Raw genomic sequence first — 9,379 nt, 5'->3', positions numbered from 1 at the left:
CTCTCTCTTCTTATTGCGGCAAATACGTCTCGCTTCCTTCTTCAGTTCCCTATAACGGTCCCACATGGCTCGCGTTGCGCCCGATCGCAGCGTGGCCCTGTAGGCGGCATCTTTTTTCTCTGCGGCTTCTTGACATTCCTCATCGTACCAGATGTTCTTTCGGGCTCGCTGAAATCCAACTACTTCTTCGGCAGCGGTACTTAATGATCGGGAAACCGCTTATCGCCATTCTGCAAACCAGTGTAACTGACTCATTTTTATCTTTATACTCTATCGATAACAAAATCCATAGTATTATCCATCATAGTATCAAAACCGATAGTATCAAAACCGATAAAAGTATCGATAAAAAATCGATGACAAATTCAAAAAAATTTTCGATTGCAAAATTGATAACAATATTGGTAGCACAATCGATAAGAAAGTCAATAATAAAAATCGATAACAAAATCGATACAAAATATTGTTAACAAAATCGGTAAATAATCGAGGACAAAATTGATAAAAAATAGATAACATTATCGATAAATAATCGACAAACAAATAACGATAAAAATATCGATAACAAAGTCGATAAAAATATCGATAAAAATATCGATAAGAAAACCAATAACCAATACCGATAAAAAATACCGATAGCAAAATCGTTTAAAGAAATCTATTACAAAATCGATAAAAGTATCGATTATTAAATCGATCAGTTTCGAGAATCCCAAAAATCTCTAAAATCGCAAAATAGTTTCCTGGTTTAGTCTCTGTGGCTCTATCTGTATCCTTTTCTCTATAATTACCTTTATTTTAAACTTTCTTCCTCTATCTTCATCTACACTTTTATCGGTATTCTCATCCTCATATTTTTCTTTATATTTATCTTTGTTCTTGTTTTTATGTTTATCATTTTCTTCACCTACATATTCTCCTTCACCTTCGCCCTTATATAAGTAAAGTGTTTAAATTTAGATTGGTCTTCATTTTTAGGTATAACTGTCTATAACTGGTTGCGGACCCAGTAATATTTGCTCTAAGTCTTCTCTAGACAAATAGTTTGAAAGTCGTTAGAGACCTCTGCAATGCTTTGAGTGATGTATGACTGGCAGTGATGCCAACCGGAAAGAATTCACCGATTTTGGTGGAATTTGAATTTCTCGGGGGAATCTGGGAATGACGTTGAATATTGGGGAATTCAATATACAAACGATTTTGATTAAAACATTCCTATTGAGGATGAAATTGCATTTATAAGTTATCATTTTGTAACACGGACTTGAAACATTACGTAATTTCCTAGTGCAACCGTGTGGATATTAAAGAAATTGCAACTGTGTATAGCGACATTTTTCACTTTTCCACGATTTCGCTTGACACTCTTGTTTCTCGTTTCGTTTTCGCCATCAAGCGATCATATTAGCTTTTTATATTATAAACATGAAATGTTAAAAAGATTGCCCTAATTACATGCTTATATCACAATTAATGATATTTGTTGTTTTTTAAATAAATTTCTTCGAGAATAGGGGAATTTTTCAGGAATATCGCGGAATTAGCCCCAGGGAAGCTGGCTGCTGAATATTTTAACTGCATTAACAACAGCCTAGAATCGCGGGGACAGGAAGTGGTAACATTTTTTGTTAGTACATTTTTCCGGTAAAAGAATTCTCGTTAACGTACAGAATAGACCTGTTAGTGTCATTTACTTCTCTCGCCAGAAAAAAAAAACGCAAAAGCAATCTTCTTGCATACATTTCAATCAATGGAGTTCCAGAACTAAGTACAATAAAGTGTAATAAAACTAGTGTGCAACTAAATGAAAAATTAAAATTACATTGAGTAAAAGACGACTATGATTTGAGAAACTAACATTCTGTTTTAAAACTTTTCTTGGCATACTCGAAATTCATTCTAAAAATGTTATAATCGTAAAAAAAAGTACTGTGAAAAAATCTTCCACGCCAATATTTATTTACTTTTAAATTACATGTATGACTGTGAAGTTAAGGCGTGCGAGTAAAAGTGGTTGCTGACTGTGTATATTTAGTGCTACGGGGCGTATACGCTACATACGCAATCACTCGTATATAAGCACTTGTTCTTTACGCAAAACGGATGATAATTCATTGTCTAAGATAAGTGTGCCACCATTTTCGACCAAAAAAAAACAAATTTTGTCGAAACTCGTGAGATTTCCACATATGTACGTTTTTTAATCAAAGCCTTCTTTAACGCAATTGTGAAGTTAAAGGAAAAAACGGAAACAAATTTAAATAAAAAACAAGTAAGAGCAGCGAGGTTACAAGCGTTATTCAATACAAACGACAAGTAAAAGACTTGGCGTATTTGCATATAAATTCATTTACTTACAATAAAAAAAAAAAAACTCAAAGGCATGCACTTACGCTGATTTTGTGTGTAAATCTGTCACTTACTTCTTATCAATATGCACGTATAAGTAGATTTAATTCATATACATACATATGTATGTATGTACATATGTTTGCATGCGATCAATGAGTTCATCAGCTGGCACGACCTAACGCGCATACAAAAAGGTCGGCAATGGCCAGCAGCCGGAGCAACCGACAGTCGCAGCAGCCACCAGCTACTAGTGATTACAGCACACCTCTAGCGCGGGCGGGGGCCACAGAAACAGCAGCATCTGTGTAAATAACTTCAGTTGCAGCAATGTGGCCAATTACAGCAGCAACAACAACAGCAACAACAACAACAAATTGTAGTGTGAAAGGACGATTTGACATTCGCTGTCAATCGCCTCGAAGTGTAAGGACGCAAGCTGCCACAAAGCAGTAAATATCAATGATGAAGTCAGGGAAAAAGGGGAGTGTAAGCTGAACAGAAGATGAGATTGGTAAGAGCATACAAGCATTTGGGAATAATGGGCATGCAAATTAATGTGGCGGGTGGGTGTAAATGATGAGTGGATAGCATTGACGTTGGTTGCTTCGCCATTTTCTGATACTCGAAATCTGCGATGATTGTTTTCTTTTGATCTATCAAGTGAAGAGATTTTACTGATTGAGTTTAACAGATAAATGTCGTACATACATACATATTTACAAAAGTGTTTTTTCATACGTATATATGTATGCCAAAACTTATTTGAAGGCATATGCGGAAATTGTGTACAGAATTTTTTCGATATACATACATACATACATATGAGCCATATGTAATAACATTTAACAGGCTTTACGGCGGCGGTATGGTCAACTTCAAAAGGAATCGGCGGCAGCGGCGATGTCGGCGCGTCTGGAAACGCCGGCGCTACTGCCCATAATGTAAATTCCAAAGAGCCATGAGGCTACTAAACTTCGTCATGTCATCTAGCCAATGTTAGCATTCGTCACGTAAATTCAGTTATAATTCTATTTAATTTATTTTTGGATCAGTTTTAAATTTAAATATCGTTACTTCGTTCTTGAATTAAAATGTTGAGTGACTGGCGCTGATGGCGAACAGAAGGTATATACCTACACACATACATGGTTCTCTACAGATTCGTATGTAATACATATTTAAATAAAAAATAATAATTAAAAAGTTATTGCGGTAATTTATGTCGCTTTTAATAATATAATAATAAATTTTTGTAATAATCTTATCTACCATTATGTTAGATTACGGACTTGTTACGATTTTTCTGCGGGTATAGATAGGGTGGTTTACTTTTTCCAACCGTTTAACCCATCAACTACCACCAGAACGGGCCTTTTTAACCCTTTGTTTAAGAAGTAGCTTGTAGATGGTTAAAATTTCCACTCAAATATTGAGCACCATTTTTTTTCTAAGGATAACCGATTGTAATGAAAAGTAATACTAATTTTTACCAAAAAGGGGGATCTTTAACCCTGTGCCGAAAACATTGCGATGCGAGGGAGCAAAACCTGGAGTTTGATCACCACTTAAGAATGCTAACTTAATTTTCACAGAGCCGCCTAGTACTTGTATACGTCTGTGGCAACCCAGAATAAAGTAACTTAAGAATGTGAAAAATAGCAAAAAAAAAAACAAAGGTTTTGCTTTTTATTAAAGGCCTGAAGAAGAAAATCCACTTTCTTTTGTTTTCTCTCGAAAAATTGTGGAGTTAGATGCATTGAGGGCACTTCTGTTAAAACTGCCCTTTAAGATATTAGCGTTAAAGTTTTTGATGTGTGATAACTTTCTTGTTGTTGTAGTACCTATATAAAAAAAAAAAATAGTATTATTGTAGTTTTGAAAAAGATTGACTACTGCGGAAAAAAGTCGTCAGATGACCAGTGTTCGATCCTAATTTAACTGTAATAAACGCTTTCGATAGATAGTGTTTGCTATGTTTGTTATGAGTTACGCTTTTTTTTTAGAAAAATAAAGGAGTTCATATTCCTACTCAGTGGCCCAAATTAGGTAAAAAAAGTTGTAATTATTCCGAAAAGAATACCTGTACTGATATAATATTTGGATGGCAAGAATTTTCTTTAAGCTGACAATCCATATAAATATTCTGGCGAAATCCACAATAAAATCTAAATTTGTGACCTTTGTTTCTAATATAGCAACGCCCCTTTCTAGAATATTCCATGATTGAAAAAGTTGTGGAAGAAACATTGTTAGCGAAGGGATATTCTGCCGAAACCGCAATAAAATCTACGTTTTGCTAACTTTAATCCTGCAATTGCCACGCCCATTTCTAGGGGTTTATCGCCTTTAAGAAAAATCTTGCCCTACTAATATTATTTCTGAATAGGTATTCTATCGGAATCCGCAAAAAATTGTTACTTTGCAAAAATCCGCTGTTTAACACCTAACAAAATATATCTCAAAATAAGTTTTTGAAAATAAATTACAAAAAATTGGTGATTCTCACAAAATAGAGCATCTTGTTATGAAGTCTGTACTATGAGCAGTACATGATTAGCTCTCAAGAAAAAAAATAAAAAAATAAAGTTCCTCGAACACGTGTTAACTCATTTCATGTATAGAAGCCATAAAAATATTTGAAGCGAATCGGAGTCATGACATAATCTTTTTTTACGAAATCCATCCGACTTAAAAAAGAATGGCTCATATGCATGATTGGCAAACGTTTGCATGCTAAAAAATTAAAGTGTTGTTTTTATTTTTATATTCATCCACGCCTCTGGTATAGACAATACCTCCTCCTCGTGCTTTGCTTTCTGCCATGTATCATCCGACTCCGTTTATTTGGCTGAGTTTAGAATTGATTGAAATTCAGTTTACATTTGGGGTTTTTTTGTTTTTGTTTTTGCATAGCTGAGGGTTCGAGCGTATAACGCACAAACGTAGATACACAGCAGAGAGCTGCAATAAACGAAATATATTTAAAATATATTTAAAATGTCATTGAGTTTATCTTGACTTCGAAAAGTTTAAATCGTGAAAAGCAAGTAAACTGTTGCTTATTTCGATGCTGTTTTATTGCATTTTATGGTAAAAATATGTAGTTAATTTTTAAACATAAGTACTCGAACACACTTATTTTACATGCCGCAGAGTGAAATTTTCGTAGAATGTTGGCATTTTTCCTAAAATATTCTACGTTATATATTTTACCTTTTTTTTTGATTTTTTACCTTTATTTTAAGATTTTACTAGCACCTTCTAAATTTGTGACAAATAAATAGATTTTTAAGAAAATATGTACATTTATTTCTTTTTCACATCCCCAAACGCCGTGCACTATATTGCGCCTTCGTTAAATCGATACCACTAGAATATGAATTACAAAATTTAATGTATCTCGGAATTGGTTAATTACAACGCTTTTTTATGGCATAATTTGTGGTTTATAATAAACCTACCAGTAGCCTATTGTTCCTTTAATTATATGGAAAATTTAATAAACTGATTACTTTAGATCTCAGTATAATGAACAAGAAGAATCCTGCAGAGATTGAAGACCTAGCAATTTTCGTCTGCCAATATAAGGAAGAATATACCTTGGCAGTCCCTTTGCATGTTTTAATAAGATTTGGACTTTTATTTTCTGCAACCTTAAATTAATCAGCTTGTGCATTTCTCTGGTACAGACATGCATGTATGTATGTAGACTAAAATGTCTGATTCATTCAATCACCTTCATGTACACATATCTGTATATGTATATGTTCAAAGCAATGTCCCTAGTTTGTTGTAGCGAGTGCGACTGCGGCTGCTATTGTGGAAGTGGCTGCCTGTTATGTTACAAAATACACAGATAGATATATGTATATAAATACATATTTACATATCGAGACCTAACCGCCAAAATAACGTAAGCGACATTTTTTTCAAAATTTTATTTTTGATGCAAAAATGTTCCTAGGGCATCTAAATGTATTTCTGCATCAAAAATAAAATGTTGAAAAAAATGGCGCTTACGTTATTTTGGCTCTTAGGGCTCGATATGTACTCTATTTCACGTTGAGCTTCACTGCATTTTGTCTATTCGAATGATCCTCAATCTTTTTTTTTTTGGTTATACCCAATACGAGTTCTTGAATCAGCTCTCTTCAACAAAGTCGCACAAAAAATTCATGCACACAAGAATGTGCACAAAAGCATGCATTGAATGTACAGACACACGCACACACAGGCAATGAATTTACATGTTCTTATATCGCACGCACACAAAATTGATTTGAGACAGTGATAATCCTCAGAGGGCCATGGGGCGTATGAGTGCTTTTCTAGCCTCGGCTGCCATTGCTCGACAGTAGATCACAATACACTCAAATGCATAGAATGCTATACACTTCTTCCGTATGCACGGTGACTGCGAATTGTTGCTTTTGTTTCTTCTATGTACATACATATTATTGTTCTCCGTGTTATGCTAGTGATGGGAAAATATTTGCTCAATACCTATACAATGTTAACAAAGTTTTTGTTCCAATTGTTTGAGAGCGTGAATTAGAAAAAAAATACGAATACAAGATAGAAGAAAGCTATGTACATTGGAGTGGTCCTTAATTGTAGGAAGCAAATATTTTATCAGATTTCCTCAGCCTCAGCCGATTGGAGTCGGTTAGGGCGTGTCGCACAGCAGCCAAGGCTCAGATTCCTCTATAGAGACTAAAAAAATTAGAATGATTATTTTTTTTCATCTAATACCTAAACTCGATACTACTATAGTCGCAGCCATCACATATAAATTTTGGTCCCGTTTGAAGTCAGTTAAAGTGTGGTGTACTGGGGTTAAAAATCAGATTACCCTATGAAGACGTCTCAACCGACTCCAATCGGGACCAACATTTTTATGTGACATCTTCAACTTTAGTAGTATCGATTTTGGGTATTAAATTTTAAAAATATTTAAAATTTTTTGAGCCTCAATTGAGCATCTGGCCTTGGACCCCTTTGCGACACGCTTTATCCGACCCCAATTGGGACCAAAATTTATATGTGATCTCTTCGACTACGGTAGTATCGATTTAGGGTATGAGTTGTAAAAAAATTAATTTTAATTTTTTGGTCTCTATAAAAGAATCTGAACCTCGGCCCCTGTGCGACACGCCTTAACCGTCTCCAATCGGGACCAAAATTGGAGGTGTGAGACTGAAAAAATGGCTCATTTGATTTTTTAAAGACCACCCTATTGTACCTATGTATATATGTATGTATATCAAATTGCTGGGAAATTGTAGCGGACGCGCGTAAGGAATGAATTGATTTTTTTTTTTAAGTAAGAACATAGTATACAAAAGTTCGATTTTTGTTTTATCCAATTAGTATGTGAAACCATTTTGTTTGCTGTTGGCGTTGGTCTGTAAATTTTTACACAGTGCTACGTTTTTTATACGTTTTTTATAGGAGTCAATAAGAAGAATTTTTATTTTTAAATATGACGTGTAGAATCTATCGGCAAATATCAAGCTGTTTGTTTTTCGAATTCTTATCAAGGATTAAAAAAAAAAAAAAGTTTTGTACAAGATTGTAATATTCTTAACGAGCTGACCAGTTTTAAGCTTGAATGTGGAAAGTTCTAGAAAATATAAAACCTTTAAAATACAAAACTGGGAAATACAATTATTGTTTACTAACGTTCGGTTTTTGTATCTATTGAACATCAAGCTGCCCATGAATCGCATCACAGACGCTCGAACTGAAAAACAATAAGTACACTGAGAAAAAAAATTTCGAATTAAAAAAACGTGTTAAATTCAAAAGATACGCATATGAAAGAGTACTAACCCAAGTCGTAATAAACTTAGTATGGAAATATTCAGTTTAAATACGCCCATATTAAAATGAAGCATTTTGCCATTCAGGGATGCTTTTTTATAATTAAAATAAAAAAAAAACTTTATGTCCATGCCGCCTGCAATGGGATTTGAACCCAGATCGTGTAGAAATTAACAAATTGTGGCAAGCATCTTTGAGTACTCCGCTATAGCCAGACATGTAAATCCACTTTCAAAGTATTATTTTTAAATACGAACATTTTAAAACGATAATCAAATCAAAAATATTCATTTTTATTAAGCGTTATTTCCCTCAGTGAATTCACAACATTTTTCTTAATATCACACGCGTTTTTTCGCTCAGTGTCTGTAAGTCTTTGACCGAGCTCCGCCTCCAATTTGTGACGTGCGCCTTGATGCTCTCACACAAGGAAACCTACAGTTTTATGTCTACTTCCAACGGCGATTGGCTACAACTCGGACGATCCTATCCTTTTCACTGGACACAGGCACTATTCACATTTTTTTTTCGAAATTAAGTAACTATGTTTTTTGAATAATTCTGGATGTAAACTTTTGTAGAAGTCACATGTTATACATAGGACCACCAGCGTCTTTTCTGGAATATAAGTATCTACTAAAAAGCCAACTTTTACTCATTGGCATGGGAAATCTGTTAAGTAAACGTTAAAGGACAATCGTAGTCTCATATACAGAAGTATCCTCAAACTAAATGCCAACATTTATTGCTTGTGCTCATCTGCTCTTTTGCCAGAGTGCCAGGCCACTTGCTTAATTTGGTGAATACCACTATTGTCTTTATAGTTGGAGATACTCTAAAAGTTGAAAGTGGAAATATGAAAAATTCATATAAAATAACGCACAAGAAATGGAAAAGATATTTTCTTCTATAAAAAATTCTTGAAGCCCCGTATATATTTCTCATGAAATATTATTCACTATTTCTGCTGCTTGGAAAATTACTTTTCGATTGTGACTAAAAGCGCTCTACGATTCAGGGCATTTAAGAGGCTGTGAACAATTTGCCAGGATCACGCCACAATCCTCTACAGAGTGGGGGTTGAACAGAGTAGCTATGATTATCAGGCTGCTCGCCAGAAAAAAATATTGTTCGATTGATGGATTTTAAACAACGGAGAATTCATATTTCTTGAAAATATTTTTGCCATTATTTTACAATTAAG

The sequence above is a fragment of the Rhagoletis zephyria genome, unplaced genomic scaffold, assembly GCF_001687245.7.
Source record: "Rhagoletis zephyria isolate East Lansing unplaced genomic scaffold, Rhagoletis_zephyria_1.1 Rzeph_scaffold_00336, whole genome shotgun sequence".
NCBI lineage: Eukaryota > Metazoa > Arthropoda > Insecta > Diptera > Tephritidae > Rhagoletis > Rhagoletis zephyria.
This window is presented reverse-complemented; position numbering follows the sequence as displayed.